Below are 17,348 nucleotides of genomic sequence, written 5' to 3'. Positions count from 1 at the left end.
CCTATTGCTGAACAGGATTCCACCGTAGGGGCGGACCACAACCTGCTGCTCATCCATTTACCAGCTGTTGGGCATTTGAGTTGTTTTCCATTTTAAGTGATTACGAATAAAGCTGCTATAAACATTCATATACATGGACATAAATTTTCATTTCCCTTGGGTAAATACCTCCAAGTAGGATTACTGGATTGTGTGATAAGTATATATACAACTTCATAAGAAACTGCCAAATTGTTTTCCAAAGTGGTTATAACACTTTGCATTCCCACCAGCAAAGCAAGAGTTCTAACTGCTTCACATCTTTGTCACTGGGCACTGTCACCTTGTGCTGTCTTATTTTGTTTTAATGCTAGCCATTCTAATAGGATTGCAATGGTATCTCAATGTGGTTGTCATCTGCATTTCCCCAATGATTAATGATGCTGAGCATCTTTCTGTGTGCTTATTCTTATCCATATGAAAGGGATGAAATGCCTAATCAAAGCTTTTGGCCATTTTTTCAATTGAAATTTTTACTGAGACACCTTTTTTTTTAAACTGAAGTATAGTTGCTGTACAATATTACATAAGTTACAGGTTACAATATAGTGATTCACAATTTTTTTTTAATTTATTTATTTATTTTATTTTTGGCTGTGTTGGGTCTTTATTGCTGCGCGTGGGCTTTCTCTAGTTGCGGCGAGCAGGGGCTACTCGTCATTGCAGTGCGCAGGCTTCTCTTGTTGCGGAGCATGGGCTCTAGGCGCGCGGGCTTCAGTAGTTGTGGCTCACGGGCTGTAGAGCCCTAGACTCAGTAGTTGTGGCGCACAGGCTTAGTTGCTCCGCCGCATGTGGGATCTTCCCGGACCAGGGCTCAAACCCGTGTCCCCTGCATTCGCAGGCGGATTCTTAACCACTGCGCCACCAGGAAAACCCTGATTCACAATTTTTAAAGGTTATACCCCATTTACAGTTATTATAAAGCATTGGCTATATTCCTCATGCTGTACAATATATCTTTGTAGCTTATTTTATTAATAGTTTGTACCTCTTACTCCCCTACCCCTATACTGCCCCTCCCCAATCCCTCTCCCCAGTGGTAATCACTAGTTTGTTCTCTATATCAGTGAGGCTTTTTTGTTGTTGTTATTTTCACTAGTTTGTTGTATTTTTTCAGGTTCCACATATAAGTGATAACATACAGTATGTCTTTCTTTGTCTGACTTATTTCACTTAGCATATAATGCCCTCCAAGTCCATCCACGTTGCTGCAAGTGGCAAATTTTTGTTCTTTTTAATGAGACATCTATCCTTTTTAATATACAGTTAATCAAAGAAGAAATGCTGAAAAGTCTGCATATTTTGATAAGCCACTTAGAATTCATGAGTAAACAAAAATCTAAAATGCTTCCTTACCATCCCAATTCCCAACACCCTACTTGCCACCTCCCAAAAAAAATATCTATGATATGCCAAAACAGGTAGAAAGAAAAAAAATCTCCTCTTCTCCTTACTCTGAATGTAAAAACCACAGGAAAAGTGTCTCCCTACTTCTAGGGACAGGAATGGACCGATTTCCCTATTTTTACAAGTATTTGCTAAAACCACATTCTTTCCTCAGTATGAGCCACGGACACCTGATTGGCAACTACCTGCAGAGCTCTGCAGATACAGTGGTAACGCAAGTCAGCATGGGCGACACATACACGCTGAATACACGCATCGTGGTCGACACGTGGCTGACAGCACAGAAAGGAAGCACAGCACTGAGGGAAGGTCCGCGGGCAGTTCAGCAGGCAGCACGACTCTCCTCGCTATGAAAGCATGACCCACATGCAGGAGCACAAGGGCTAAGACTTACTGCAAAGGAACCTGAAAACTTGATAACCACCATATGAAACCTTGGGCAAGTTTCTTAACATCTCTAAGTCCCGTTTCTCATCTACAAGATGTGAATAGTAAATGCTACCTTCCTGAATTACTATAAAAAATTTAATAATATTCTAACTCACACAACGACTGACACATAAATGGCAGCTATTATGACTATTACATTCACCCAAAGTTCCTGAATCACAATGTGGGTCTGGGAAGATAAAGATGCGCTCTTCACAGAGCTGTGCGTATGAAACTGGAGGCTCACATAGCAGGTAACGTGCACACGCCGGACGCACTGAACTAAATGCAGGTGCAGGGTCCCGACCACACGTGAAAACTACCAGGTGTTTACAGAAGAGGTGCCCTGGAGCTGGCAAGCATGAAAGCCTCTGTGGACCTTATTTCTTACGATTTTGCCTCAGCATTTCAAATGCAGTGACACTTCTTTGCAAAAGGATCTAATCTAATCACCCTTGGTGTCACATGACCTCGTCACGAACGGCTTACTTTCCTCCAGGATGCTATAGCTATGCCATACAAATGAGACTGGTGCTTACACACCTCAGTGACATTTTCCACCCCCTCTGCTTGCCACATTCCCAGTGCAGGCAAATGTGGAGCAGTTTCTGGAATAGCTTCTTAAGTGCCCTGTTCTTGCCTGACAACCAGAGCGGAGCTTCAGCACAGTCCGGCGCCAATGACTGGTTTGGACAGCCAGATGCCAATTTTATTAAGTTTTTGTGACAGGTGCTCTATAAGGATTTTTTTCCATGAATCAATACATGAAATCAACAGTTTAAGATTATCACTTGGATTCAAGTGTCCTGATATCTCCTATGCTCAGGTTTTAGGACAACGTTAAAAATTTACATCGGACGTTTAACAATCTGAATCACATTTCCCATGTAAACCTGTTTAAGTCTCTTAAGGGTAGAGTCTGTAACTCAGTTAATATGTACAGTCTCTGTACAATCTAGGTCCATCTCTGTGCTTATTCTTGCGCTTTCTCTACCTGCAATGCCCTTCCCCAGCTACAGCCAGCCCTTCTTATCTTTCCCTGCAGGCTCCCCCAGGAAGACAGTCTTCCCCTCCCTCTGAACTTCCCACCATACTTTTCTCCGTCAGCGTTTCTACCTTGTCTCCCTGCTCCTGCACCATCTGCCCTATGTTCTTCAACCCGGGCACCGTTCCCAGCAGGCAGGAGGAACATCTGTCCAGACGAGGCAGGGAAAGGGCAGGTGTGCCCGGGGGTGAGACAGAATTAAAATACTTGATCAGCCTTACTTATAGAGCTAGTAGAGAAGGTGAGAACTCTTAGCCAGACTTAAGAATATTAAGCAAACAGGAAAAAATGTGGCCATTAGAAGTCCAAGAAAGCAGGAAAACAAAAAGTTGAACAAAAAAGGAAACGTAATCACACTGCCTTAACTGGCTCAACAGTGAGCAATGTTTACAAAGTCAAGAAACATTAAAAACTAAAATATGGGTCTAAACAAAAATTGTGATTTAACTATATAGCGAAGTTGAAAATGTAACTTTTTCTAAAATTGATGCGTCAGTGACTCCTGACTAGTACAGAAATATAGTTAGGAAACATGGATGCAAACGCTAAAAGAAACAGCTAAAGCGGGGGATTCCAGGGGCCTCCAGGAGGGGGGGGGACGAGATGCTTAAAAGATGTCTTTATTCACAAAATGGGGGTCTTCAGAGGGTCTCAAGGCAGCCTTCCTTCTGTCTACCACCTTCCCACAAACCATTAACCCTGAAAATGATCTCCATACATATTTCAGCAACTCCGCTCCTCCAAAACTTTGCTTTGCTTTCTTAGGGTTGCGGTTGTAAACTCCTCCATCCCAAGTCCCTGCCTTCTAGCCCAACACCCCAAAACACAGCAAGAACCAAGAGCCAGCTCTGGCAAAGCAGCTTCGGGAGCAGAGCCATTCTGCAGGGGCTCAGGCGGGCCAGGGGCTTAAGATGGGGCACTCAGGTAGAGCCAGGGGCCTGGACCTCAGCATCACAGCTCTGGACTCACTCTGGGGGAGGCCAGAATTACTCATGTGGTCTGACCGTTTGTCTGGAGCTGGGGGAAACAATTACAGGAACACTGGTTAGAAGGTTATTTTCCTAGGCTTATATATTTTCAAATACTGGGGGGAAAACAAAAGAGCCAACGCAGAATCAGTAGATTATGTCCTGGTGCTAAAAGCTCCACTGAGCTGGGGAAGAGGCTCTTGGTTCATCAGGAGCTGGCCTGTCATCTCACCACCCTCCCGTCAGGCTTTTCTTCCACTGCGTATTATATCAAGAAGATTTTTGAGTAACTTCTACTAAATATTGTCCCCTCATGTAACCGTCTTGTGCTGTACCAAGATGAGATATTTTTAAGCACTAATGCTGCTGAAAAGCTACACTTGATATTCTGCCTCTTGTTTGGATCTCCTAAGAGAACTTACTTTGTGTCAAGCATTAAATATTCCTTCATTCAGCATTTAGCAAAAACTACCTACGGGTCAAGCAGAAAAGATGCAGAGCTGAAATACAATCTTTTTTATTTCGAAGACTCTAGGAAACAAACTTTCACCCAAATAAATGTTACAGTTACAGGAAGAAACATATAATCTGGACTGGGAGGAGGGAATGAAACAAAGTTGTCACCTCACGACCTGCAACATAATCACACCCGGCACAGCCATGCAGAAGAGGCTCCACTTGCAGCCAATAAAGAGCAGGGGGAATTGGAAAAACAGGAGTAAGACTTCCGGGCCTTGCTAGGAAATTGAAACTGCATGACATAATTTCCCTTCCCTAATACCTAGCCTCTGTAGAAACACAAGTGGCTTGGGAAGAAAGAGAACAAAGGAGGAAAGTGAGCTGACCTTCAGAAGGAAATGGAAAAACAACCAGGGCCCCGCCACTTGGACATCCAAGACAAGGACACTGGCCAAAGTGAAATTCAACACAGTTATAAATTGTCATGAATGCTGAATCCATGAGGGCCAAGTTCATGAGGCTTTTACCGACACAACATATTGGTACAACAAAGTGCTTACCAATGCCAATACCCCAGGAGAGATGTATGAATCGTCTACCAACTGTCTGTCCTTGATTTACCACTAAACTAACCAGAAAGAGCAGTCTTTGGAAATGACAAACTGGGATAGAATCTCAAGTTTACAACTTCCCAGCGGTGGAGCATGAAACAAATTCCGAAGTTACAAATTACAAAGAGCCCAGTCTTCCTCTCATTAAAATGGGAAAACTCCCACGGAATGATAACTGCTAACATTTGTGAGTGCTGAGCACCTTACACACCTCTCACCACCCTGGGAGGTGCTATCAAAACACCGTTTGTTGGATGGGAACGCTAGGTTTAGGTAGCTAGTAAAGAGTTCGTAAGTAGCTAAGTTGCCATCTGAATCCAGAGCCCATGAGAAATCAGGTACCAGAGTAAAGGGCACAAGCTCTGAACCAGACTGAGTCTGAATCCCAGCTTTGCATTTACTAGCTTAGTAACCTTTAACCTCTCTGTACTTAAGTTATGCAAACGTGAAAGAGGGGAGAGGAGCGACCTCACTCACGGGTTATTGTGAGGCCCCATCAGCAGCTATAACTTGGTGTTTATAAGGCACCAGGCACTATTCTAAAGCATGCGATGTTATTGTTGTTGTTAATCATTATTATTACATTATCTCAGCAAAAATATATACATAGTACTACACAGAAAAGGTACTAAATAACTCCTGTTTTTTCTCTCACTTACTCTGCAAAATTCACTACCTTTTGTTTGTTTCTACTGTGTGACAAAGAAACCCTAAGACAGAGGAAAGAAAAATCAAAGCAAAACAAAAAACCAAGACACAAGTGTAGCAAGGGAATCAGACTCACAGTTCAGAAGGCCACCATAACTCTGTGACGAAGTCAAACGATGATTTACAAATATTCCTAGTTTCTCTTTCCTCTTTCCATAGCAGTCAGAAAGAACCTGACAAGAAAAGACAACGTGCGTTTATAAAGCCACCTTTGCCGCCACTTTTTCAAAGCTCTGCTGTGTTCACCCCTCAGTCAGCTTCATTACCTACCATGCCTGCCGTGCCAGACCCGGAAGGAGGGATAAAAACATGTTATCAAGTCCCTGTCTTCAAACCTACATTCCAGTTCAGAAAATACATGTGAAAACTGAAAACTATTAAAGCATATCAACAAGCATATATTAATGAGGCACAAAGTTAGCAAATAAGTTCAGGGTAAGATCACCAACAATATATACATCTATTTCATCCTCTCCCACCAAAATCATACTAAAGAGATAAAAAAATTTTAAAAACAAAACATAGCTCAGGCAGAACTGAAAGGAGAAAAAGAAAGAGAATTCTGGAAGCTGTGAGAAAAGTCTCACATGGAATATAAAGACCAAAACAAAACAAAGAAGAAAAAAGAGGAAAAAAAACTTGGGAGGAAACGGAAACTATGAAAGATTGTAAGCACAGTAAATGACTCAGCAGGCCAAGACAGCCAGATCCTAAGCCCGCAGTGGGAAAAACTGAGACCCAATTCCATCTACACATCGGTATCCCAGAAGGCTCAGAACCGGCAGCACCAGTGCAGACAACTGGGGGCAAGGAAGGTGGAGGCCTGAGCACAGAGGAGCAGGTGAAGCTGCTTAAGCCACAGCCAGAACCCCAACACCATCTCTGACACAGACCGGACGGTCACTCCCTGGAAAGAGCAGAGCGTCTCTGCACTGAAGTCCCCCTGTCCAGCTGCACTAACACAGGCGGACTTCATCGGCGTACATAGCTCAACGGTGGATGCTCCAGCTTCCCACCACCCACCCACTCAGCCCCCAGAACTCTGTAGTCAGAATTCTACAGATAAGAGTCTGGGGAATCTGATCAGGCCAAGGAGAAAGACCTAAAGATACACTGGGGATTCCCCAACAAATGGCCCACCCAGAATATCCCGATGTAAAAGTCAAAAGGCCCAGTCCACGGCAGACGGAAGGACGGCGGTGGGAGGGTGGGAGCGAAGGAAGCAAGGAGGGAAATAACTTGAAAGAAACAGAAACTATACAATCAATAACCTAGAGATAAGAAGACACTGCAATCAATAAACAAAAACAGGATGTTCTTTTAAAAGAACAAAAAAAGAACCCTTGGATATTAAAGAAGCTAAGCACAGAAATAAAAAACTAAAGAAGAAGGTTAAGTCAAATTGAAGACATCTCCCTGAAAGCAAAATAAAAAGGAAGGAAGAAAGGAAGGGAGGGAGGGAGGGAGGGAAGAAGGCAAGGAGAAGGGAGGAAGGGAGGGAGGGAGGGAGGGAGGGAAGAAAAGTATACTGGAGTGAAAGTATAAGAAAATTACAGAACTTGTCTACAACACCCAAGTTGTGGATAACAAGACTTTCATAAGGACAGAACAAGGAAACAGAAGGGAGAAAATCTTCAGCACAATAACTTGAAAAAATCTTCCCATAACTGAGGGATAAAAGTTACCAGAATGAAGGTCCCCACTAAATAAGCAGAACAGTAGATGAAAAGAGACCCACACATCACGACATTTAGAAAGACGTGGACAAATTTTTTAATTCCTGCAAGCTTCTAAAGATGGAAAGGAAAAAAGTTACATACAAAGAATAAAAAATTAGAATAAGCTTCTGAACTGAACACCAGTAACATGGCGCACAGGAGGCAATGCAGCAGAGCGATGCCGACACAGAACCCCACACTGGCCACACCCCCGACCGCCTTCTCCATCACGCTCACTCTCAGACTTTCTGCCTCTTAAGCATCCCACCTCAGGAAGCCACTGGAGAAAGTCCTCCACCAACATGTGAGCATAACAAAGTAGGAGGAAGTCACGGACAAACAGGAGCTTCGATGAAGAGATGAGGGCATCTCCAGGATGACGGTGAAAGGAGATTCCAGAACGGGAGCTGTGCGCCAGGAGAGGACAGTCGGAGCAATGTGGCTCATGAGAAAGGAACGTGGAAGGCTGTTGCACCTGCCCAAAGACACTGGACCACCTTTCTGAAGTGATTCACCTCTGTATGGTGTGCTCCACCCAAACGAAGAAGTCAGTCAAGAAAGACATACACAAGCGATACCACAAATACGAAACTCAACTCTGGAGAAAGGCCAAAGGATGAGAGCAAAGGAACGTCCAGGGGCAACACCACAGGAAAAGGCATAAGGAGCAACCAGTTCAGAAAAGAAGAAAACAGAGATCTCCAGGAAATCGTATCCCAGAAAGAGAATGTGAAGAGTGTATGTGACTGACCTTGTGGAAGATTTACTAAAAGGCTATGGGAAAGTGTGGGGAAAATAAGCAGCAGGCATAAAAAGAACTAAGAACACGGGATTCACTGGTCAAAGGAAGGTGACTATCTATCACACTACCCTGTGCATCTCTCTACAAGGTACTCACCTACTGTCCCATCACCAATGACTTGCTTCTCTCTGCCCCTCACTCGCCTGGAGACCTTGTAGAGGGCCATTTCTCAGCGATCACTTTCCAGAACCCAGTGCAATGCTTGCTACAGCAGTGCACATGAGAGCAAAGGTTTTTTTGCGTTTATTCACGTACTGAGTACCTACTCTACATACCTGGCGTTCTTCTAGGGAACTAGAAGTCAAAGACATACAGACTTTGCTTGTCCTTCAAAAGTTTAAACTATTTTTATTCCTGAGAAAACAAATATTTATTCTATATCTTCATCCTCCCCAAAAGATGAAAAGTTCACCAATGGCTTACAGAATTTCAATAGGCAAGTTATCACTAATGGATTGGTACCCCGAGACGTGATGATGCTTTTTGACACGGCATGCATTGTGTAATATGAAAAGTGTCAGCCTGGGCGTTAGGGAATCTGGCTTCCTGTACGTTATGACATGAGGCCCTTATTGATCAAGCCCAGACTAACTCTCCAGAGTCCTAACATCTCTCAACATTGGTCTCCTAGGAATCCTACACTCCAGCAAAGGTAAACTACTTCCAGTTTACAGAACACATGTGCCCTCCCTCACACCTCTATGCCATTTGCAGCTCCCTCCACCTGGATATTCCTGCCCTGGCTGAACCAGGATGCACACCTGGAGGGAGCCACGCCCCTCTCTCCTGCACTCCCCCAGCAACCCACCACTGACAGAGGGATCTCTGGAGTGACTGACGCATGCCATGCATGGTACCGGGCACTGGAATACACATCAGTCAACAGGAGAGACACGGCCCTGCCCCCAAGGACCCTTGTGGTGTAGCTTCCGGGTTTAATATGCTTACTAGAGTGGATGTTAAATCCGACCCGATCTGTCAGCCTCTCCCTCCACCCAAACAGCAAGATTCTAGGGACAATGGCAGCCTCTTTCAGCTCTGCAGCCTCAGGACCGAAACACTACTAAATAAAACCAAAGTTAAGCTCAAAAAAACTCCAGTCAGTGGCAGGAGGTAAGTAACATGTGCTCTTTAGAGGCCCTCTGCCTTTTCTTTTCTTTTCTTGTTTGTTTTTGACCTCTTTTCTATTACAGGAGTACAAACCTGAAAACTTCATTCATTGAAATGCAAGTCTCTTAAAACTGGCTTTCTTCTTGCTGTGAAAGGCAAAACACTCCCCAGGTCTGGTTTTTGTTCACCACTATATACCCAATCGTATACACTGTATCAAACGCCTAGAGCACTTAATCAATAAACATACACTTGATGCATGAGTGACAATGCCTGAATAAAGGAATGGATACACCAGCTTCTGAGTGCCTTATAACTGCTCTTTGCTTCATATTGTATTTTAAGGAGAATTCAAGAAGAAACAACATTTCATTTTAAGCGACAGGAGGCCTGCTCGCTTGCCATGTCCGCAGTGGGCGAGGCAGCCATGCTGAGTCCCAGCACTCCTGTTTATATCACGTGAGCCAATCTATCTTTATTAAGAATATGAAGCGATGCATTTTAACTACCAAACTGATAAAATATAAGCATGGAAATTTGAACTAGTTCAAATAGAGGAGAAAACTAGATATTTCCCAAACTGTATAATTAAAATACATAAATAAAATATTTTGCTCCAGATAGATAAACAGAAACTAAGCTTGTCTCACTATACAATAAAATACACTGCCAGGTCCCTGAAGGTATTTGTAAGATGGATACTCTCTACATTTTGGGCATGAATGGTGTGTTTTATGATGGGTATAAATAGACACCTGGGCTGCTCTGAACCCCTTTCCCTTTCTAACATGCAAACTAAAATGTTCCACCAGTCGCACACTCTAATTCTGTGTTTCATTAACAGGTAAAGTATTTCCTTCCATCACCTTGCTTATAGTGTTCTCATTTCAGTGCACAATCCAACGTGGCCAGCTTTCTAACATCCATCTCTCAGTAAGTCTCAATAACAACCCTAATCATCATACAATGACAGCCTTTCTCCTAAGTGCTTTATAAGTCCGAGCTCCTCACGCCTCTAGCTGGTTACTATTAGTGTTCCCATTTTACACATAAGAAAGCTAAGTCTGAAAGAAATTAAGAAATTTTCAAGGTCACACAGCAAGCAAGGGAGAGATCAGGGATTCAAACACTAGCTTAACAGCACTTTTAAAATCATGATGCTATTCTGGTTTCCCAAATTAACCAGATAATATTATTGTTAAAACAATGAACATGATCTGGGCTTTCCAAAGCAAGCACAGCAGAAAAACTCTTCCTAAAGCTGAGTAACATTCAACGTGACACACCGACAAATTATAAGATATCTGGCTCGAATTAAGCATGTAGGCTGAACTCCTGGAGAAGAACTGGTCGTTTGATGTTAAGTGCTAAATAAGGCCGAAACCCACTATTTCTTAACCCACAACATCGTAACAATTTAAGTTAACTGTGACGGTCTCCAATGTCCAAAATATACAACCATTTCACGGAGGCTGCCCCTCCTCTAAGTTCAGTCTACCAACAGTTTTGTACTTACGCAAGCTGCAATATGTATTCTAAAAAAAATTAGAATTTTTAGAAATTTTTTAGAAAAAAATTTTTAGAAATTTTTTAGAAAAAAAATTTTTTTTTCTAAAAAAACCAAAAATATATAAAGAATGTGAATATGATTATGAAAATCATCTGGACAAACAAAAGCTTCTTTATGCTTCAAACTAATTTTCTAGCCAAAAATATTCTAATACGAGACTGTGGTGCTGCTCACAGGTTGGGATGCAGTGTCTCAGGCATCTCTGAGATGCCTGGTACTAAACTAATGACTAAGTGAATACATTAACAAGAAAGAAGAGGTAAAGTTACTAAATTCAGAAAAAACAATATTAACAACAACACTAGTAACAGATTGCCTATTATGCCTGCAGAGTAAATGATGAATATAAACTGCCTTCTAGTTCTTGGAGAAACTGATCAAACTAAATCGGAGAATGATTAAGATTAGCCTTCAGGAACTTCCCTGGCGGTCCAGTGGGTAAGACTCCGCGCTCCCAATGTAGGGGGCCCGGGTTCGATCCCTGATGGGGGAACTAGATCCGGCATGCGTGCTGCAACTAAGGCCTGGCGCAGATTAAATAAATATAAATCTTTAAAAAAAAAGAAAAAAAAAGATTAGCTTTCAAATTCCCACGACAGAAATATCTACATTGTTAGGAACTGTATTTGTTGAACATCAGGTTGATTCTTTCCTTATTTATTTATATGACTAGCCATGTACGAACTATGTTATACCACATTTGTAAGAGAGTTATGATTATCTCTACCTAACAGATGAGATAACAAAATTAGAGTTTAAGCAACCTGGTCACCATCACACAGGGAGCAAGGATCAGATCTGAGACAAAGTAAAATCTGTCCAAAGTCCATGCTCTTAACCACTGCTCTATTTTGCACTGTGAATAACATCCCCAGAAAATTCTACTGTGCAAAAGGCTTAAAAATATTAACAAAACACTATTCTACTCAAATTAATTAACAGACACAGTTAATATATTCAAGACAAGTCAACCCTTCAATCATACTCAAAAGAACTAATGGTTATTACAGTATATCTAAGGGTCATTTTGTCCACCTGAGAGAGACACCAAAAGAAGGACCTATGAACCAATTTTAAGAAGTAATTAGAAGGAGCATCTCCTGTAGGGACCGAGAGAGGTAACTGATCAAGGGACAGTCATTTGGACATTAATGGCCCAGATGAAACCAGAAACCATCATTACCTGCACAATGGAAGCAGTGTGCAAGTGCAGGGTCCCAGGTCTAGGTAAGGAAGAGTAAAGCACACTCTATCCTGTCTCTCCTGGAGACAGCAAAGTAAACCTGGATGGAGCAACTGCAAAAGCTATTTAATGAAAAGTACACAGTAGCAGGTGGATTAGGAAAGGAGACTGGAATTCAAACCACCACCAAATTAGCAGATTTAAATATGACAAAGAGCCCCTAACAAAATACCCTAAACTTGGAGGATGCGCTCCACACACATGCGGCATAGGAAGAGCCAGGCACGCTCTGATTCCCATGGGAAAAGAAAATCAAGATAAGTCAATACTGAGATGAAACAGATGTTAGAATTAACCCACAAAGCCTTTAAAGCAGCTATTATGCAAATAACCCCATAAACAAGCACACACCCAATATACTCAATATCACAAATTCCTTTTATCTCTTAAACCCACAGGCTTTGGTCCCCACCACTCCATAAAACTTCTCTATCCAAGATCACCAACAATCTCCAAACCGCTCGATCCAGTGGTCAGTACTCTGGCCTCACCTGACAAGAGTTGGTCACTTCCTCTCCCCTCCTCTTGGTTCCCAGGATGCCGTCTTCCCCTGTTTTCGTCTCAGCTCACAGGTGCCTCCTCCTCTCTCTAACCAGTCAATTCCAGAGCCCCCAGGGCTCTGTCCGTTCTCCTCTTAGCCGTGCTTACCTCCCAGGCAAGCTCACTCTGAATGCTGTCTCCTGCTAACTCTAAAATGTGTCTCCAGTTCAGACCCGCTGCCCAGCTGTTGTCCTGCACGGACTGCTGTCAACCCTGCGTCGCAGCCACCACCTCCCACCCTCTCCTGTGCATCACAGAGGAGAAGCCAGAACTGGGTTTCCCAAAACCCCCTCCTGCCACGACTCAGGGCTGGAGGTAACCAATAAGAGGCACTTGTGCAAGACTGGTAAAATGAACAAGAAAAGTGCTCTCAGGAGGCAGCTGTGGGCAGAAGCATAGCTGCAGGTTGATGCGCAGGGAGAAAAAAGAATTCACCAACTGTGGCAGCTGAGAGCGAGAGTGGCTTCCACAGAGAATTCCCAGTGGCCCCAGAGGGAGACCCCAGGAACCACCTGCTTCAACCACTGAGATCAGCAGCAGCGGCTCCAACTGTCCAGATCACTGTTGACTCCAGATGAGCTCCTGGGACACACTCACTGTAATGGCTGCTTCCTTGACCTTCAACCCTGCCAGCCCTATACCAACAGAAGTGATGGATTCTAGTTCCTATACTGAAAAAACGTCTAGAGTGGCTTCTGTTTTCCTGACCAAACCCTTGACAGATGCACTGTATGCGGGGAGCAGCTGCTAGCCCGCTCAGAGCAGTGAAACATCGCCAAAGAGAGCAGCGTAAAATGCCCAGTAGACCCCTCAAAGCTCAGGCGCGGCCTTCCAACACGACCCTTCCACACGCGGTCAACCCCCCCTCAGCCAACTGCTGAGGGTGTCATCCCTAACCCTTCCTCCCACGCTCCCCACCCAATCTTGTCGGCTTTTCCTGCAAAGCACGCCCCGAAACTGCCCTTGGCGTCACGTCCCCCAGCACCAGGCTGACCCGAGCCGCCCTCGCGTTCACCAGCAGCCGCGCCCACGCAGCACCGGCCTCCCTGCTCCCGCCCTGGCCACCCCAGCGCCTGTTCCCAACGCCGCACGTGACTCGGACTCTCAATCAGATGCACCACTTCTCTGCTCAAGATCCTAGACAGTCCCTCAGTTTACACGGATGTTTGCACGGCCAAAGAAATGTGCTGAGAAAAAACAAACCTGCTTAAGACTATCAGCCTTTCAGCAAGAACAGTTGTTGCAAGAGTTGAGGACATGGGAAACAACATCAATAATCAATTAAAGAACAAGGCACATGATTCTGGGTGGCTTTCCTTGGCTGTTGATGCGTCAACAGATGGTTCCCACACTGCTCGGCTATTTATTCAAGGAGCCAGTGGTACTGAGGAACTGGCCTCCAAGAATAGTGTATGTGGAACTATGGGTGAGAATATTTTCAAAGAACTGGAGAAAACACCAATTTAGTACAACCTGAAGTGGAATACAAATGATGACAGTAAAAATACATGGGGAGGGACTTCCCTGGCGGTCCAGTGGCTAAGGCTCCGCACTCCCAATGCAGGGGGCCCGGGTTCGATCCCTGGTCAGAGAACTAGATCCCGCATGCATGTCGCAACCAAGAGTTCTCATGTCGCAACTAAAGATCCCACATGCTGCAACTAAGACCCGGCACAGACAAATAAATAAATAAATATTAAAAAAAAAAAATACATGGGAAGCAGAAGAAGGGCTGGCTGGACAAATTTACAAAGATTATGAAAATGTAAGTTGTACATTTACAGCTTTTAAAACCTGTAAAGCTTTTAAACATAGTTGTTTAAACTATGGTTATTCATTGTGTTCTTCATCAGCATGTACTCTGTGCAAAGTATTTTAATCTGCTCTGTGTTACTGAACCAGCAGCATCAACAGCGAACTTCACTGGAATATCCTGACTTGTCCTCCCACACAGCAGTCTAATGACTGGGGGTCGGTTCTGTTGTGACTTGCTGACCTCAGAGCCATGACTGAAATTCTTCTGAAAAAGACCCTCCTTCAATTATCACTGTTATCGAAAAATTGTATTCAATGAAATTAGCTGTTGCTAAAGACTTGATAATATTTCTTAATGAATTCAACCTAAAATTACAAGGCACAACAGTGCTTATATGAGAGACTTCTACTGCGGTAAAGTCATTTCAATGACAGCCAATGTTTGAATCACAAGTGACACCACGCTTCTTTACACTCTCCCCGTGCTATCAAAAGTCACAACGACAAGCGAGATTTCCATTCCCACACAAATCCACAGCAGATACATTTCTGAGTTTAAGCTACAGCAGCATTTTTTGAACCCTGATGCCAAGTATAATGAAAATTTACATATTTCAAAATCCATTTAACTATGCAGTTGAGGCCCCCCTCTAACCATCAATTGGAAGTGATTAATCTGCAATATAATGACATGCTAAAAGGCAAATATCAAGAAGAACCTAATAGAATTCTATAAATGCCTTCCAAGCAATGAATATGCTCAATTAAAATGATATACTCCTGCACTGATATCAGGATCTGAGAGTACCTATCGGCATAAAGACATTTTCAAAGGTGAAGCACATAAAACCTCCTGGGCAGATCAGCATTAAGAGATGAATATCTGTAATTGATGCCAAAGACAGGGAGCATTAACTTCAAAACTCCAATTAAGGAAAGTGTTATCCCCTTCCTCCCCCAAAAGAGAATTCCATTCTTCTCATTAGTGGACCTGTATTATAAAAAAATTATACTCAGTTATAATTTGAATTCTGTCCATGCAAAATTTGTAGAAATTCTGTGTTCTTATTATAGAAGTATTTACATAATATCCTTGATTTTGCCTATTAGTCTGAAAAACCTAAGATATTTCCTTTTATGGAAACTGTGTGCCTTTACAGAAATGTTTGACAATCCGTTTTAGTCAACTAAATCCCCCTGTCTTCTACACACAGGTACAGTTAAGACATAGTTCACTCATCTTCAACTTTCTCAGTTGATCTTCTTTTTGATTTATGTCTGCATTTTACATTTATTCCTGATAAATTTTAATTTTACCTTATTGATTTCAGCACTTCATTACAACCTGTCAAAATATTTTAAAATTCTGATTCTAGAAATGAGCTGTCTCCCAGCATGACTCCTGATCTTTATTCAAGTCCCTTATAAAAACATTAGGACAGGTGTCAAGGATGACACACTTCTGGAGACATCTTTACTTTGGTGTAGAAATTCTGATTTTTCAGTTTTGTGGTGAATTATACTGCGTGTGGCTGCAACATATATCTTCTATCTAAAGGCAATACTTCCCTGAACTCCCTAGTAATGACAGAAATAATAATTAACTTCTTTAGGCTTTGTGCAGTAAAGCATGAACCTTGCCCAGGGAAAGGTCTTGCCCGCGCACAGCTCCTGGGAAGTCACCTCTGAGCCCTCAGAACCTCCTGCCTGATTAGGCCTCCTTAATTTAGCTGTGAGGTCACACATTCCCAGGAAGAAACTACACTCATTTTTGATGCTAGCAAATCCTACCTAAAGGTGACACCTGTCCATCTCTCACAGCCACGTGACTATTAAGAGATGCCTAACAGTATGTAAGCTTCAGCTCTAACGTACAATAGCATGTTGAAAACATTCCAGGACGGTCGGAGTCCCACACACCTGGCCAGCCTTCTATGTACCAAAAACGTGTCTTGTTTTGTCTCTGGAGGGGAGGAAAGGCTGGGGATACAGGTCCACTTCGGAGGGGCTGCATGTGTTTGGGGTTTACCTGGCAGTTTGGGATGTATTACATTTAAAGTAAAACCCCTGTGATTTGGATGATTAGCTTAAACCTTTGCAGAGTGCCGGAAGTATACAATCTAACAACAGGGAGCCACTCCCCCTGGGTGCTGGGCTCCCTTTTAATAATCCAACAAGAGCCCTAGAGTTCTCTCCCCAGGGAAAAACAACACACATTTACACACAATTCGGCTTACAACTTCATTTCTGGGGCTCATGGACCTAGGAAACAATGTTTCCTTCTCAAAGCAACTGTGATCCCTAGTAAACTCAAGAGCAAAGAGAGCTTCATGAACTTGTCACCCCAGGAGAAAGCTGGGAGCTGTCCCAGAGTTACCCTGGACCCCTCTCGCGGCCCTGCCGCGTCATTTGCCTGGTCGGGGCCTGGAGATTAACTCAGAAACGGGCTTCAAATCAGTCCCCTTCTCTCCCGTTCCTCAGTCATGCCCTTGATCAAGGCTTTCTTCATTTATCTGTACAACATAATTGTAAGATTAAAAGAACACAAGCTGTGGAACTGGACCATCTGAACTCTGTCCGTCACTTTACTAGCGAGTGACACCGGGCAGCCATTTCCTGAGTGACAAAGGTGTGCTTCCTCCCCCTTCTCAACTGCTTTACTGTAACACGGCCCACGCTGATCCAGTCCAAACCTCCTCCAACCGTACAAATCTGTTCTACATCAGAATCAAGTACAAACTGCTTTGATCCTGCCTATAACGCCAACTTCACCTCCTCCTCTACCCGACCTGTCCTGTACTCCAGATGTGACAGAGACATTCAGCTCCACAAACCCTGGCCCCTCACGCCTCCACACCGTTGCACAGGGCGGGTCCTGTCTTGAAGGCCCTTCCTGCTTCCCATTTTCCACTCGACTTCTACAGATCCTTTCAGACAGTTAGAA

The 17,348-nt window shown here is 43.4% G+C and overlaps 1 protein-coding gene across 6 annotated transcripts in view; it reads right to left on the bottom strand.

The window, feature by feature from the left end:
* The window catches only part of PTK2 (protein tyrosine kinase 2), a 253,622-nt gene that overhangs the window by 218,142 nt on the left and 18,132 nt on the right, over positions 1-17,348 (bottom strand). For 5 of the 6 annotated variants that reach the window (XM_059901755.1, XM_059901758.1, XM_059901756.1 and 2 more), the window contains exon 2: positions 5,743-5,839. The exons of the other annotated variant lie outside the window; for it this stretch is intronic. The gene's annotated coding sequence lies outside the window, so the exon portion shown is untranslated. The remainder of the gene's footprint in view (positions 1-5,742; positions 5,840-17,348) is intronic. 6 annotated transcript variants of the gene reach the window in all.

The sequence above is a fragment of the Balaenoptera ricei genome, chromosome 17 (genome assembly GCF_028023285.1).
Source record: "Balaenoptera ricei isolate mBalRic1 chromosome 17, mBalRic1.hap2, whole genome shotgun sequence".
Classification (NCBI taxonomy): domain Eukaryota; kingdom Metazoa; phylum Chordata; class Mammalia; order Artiodactyla; family Balaenopteridae; genus Balaenoptera; species Balaenoptera ricei.
The sequence above is the reverse complement of the archived record's forward strand: the minus strand, read 5'-3'. Positions and strand labels throughout refer to the sequence as shown.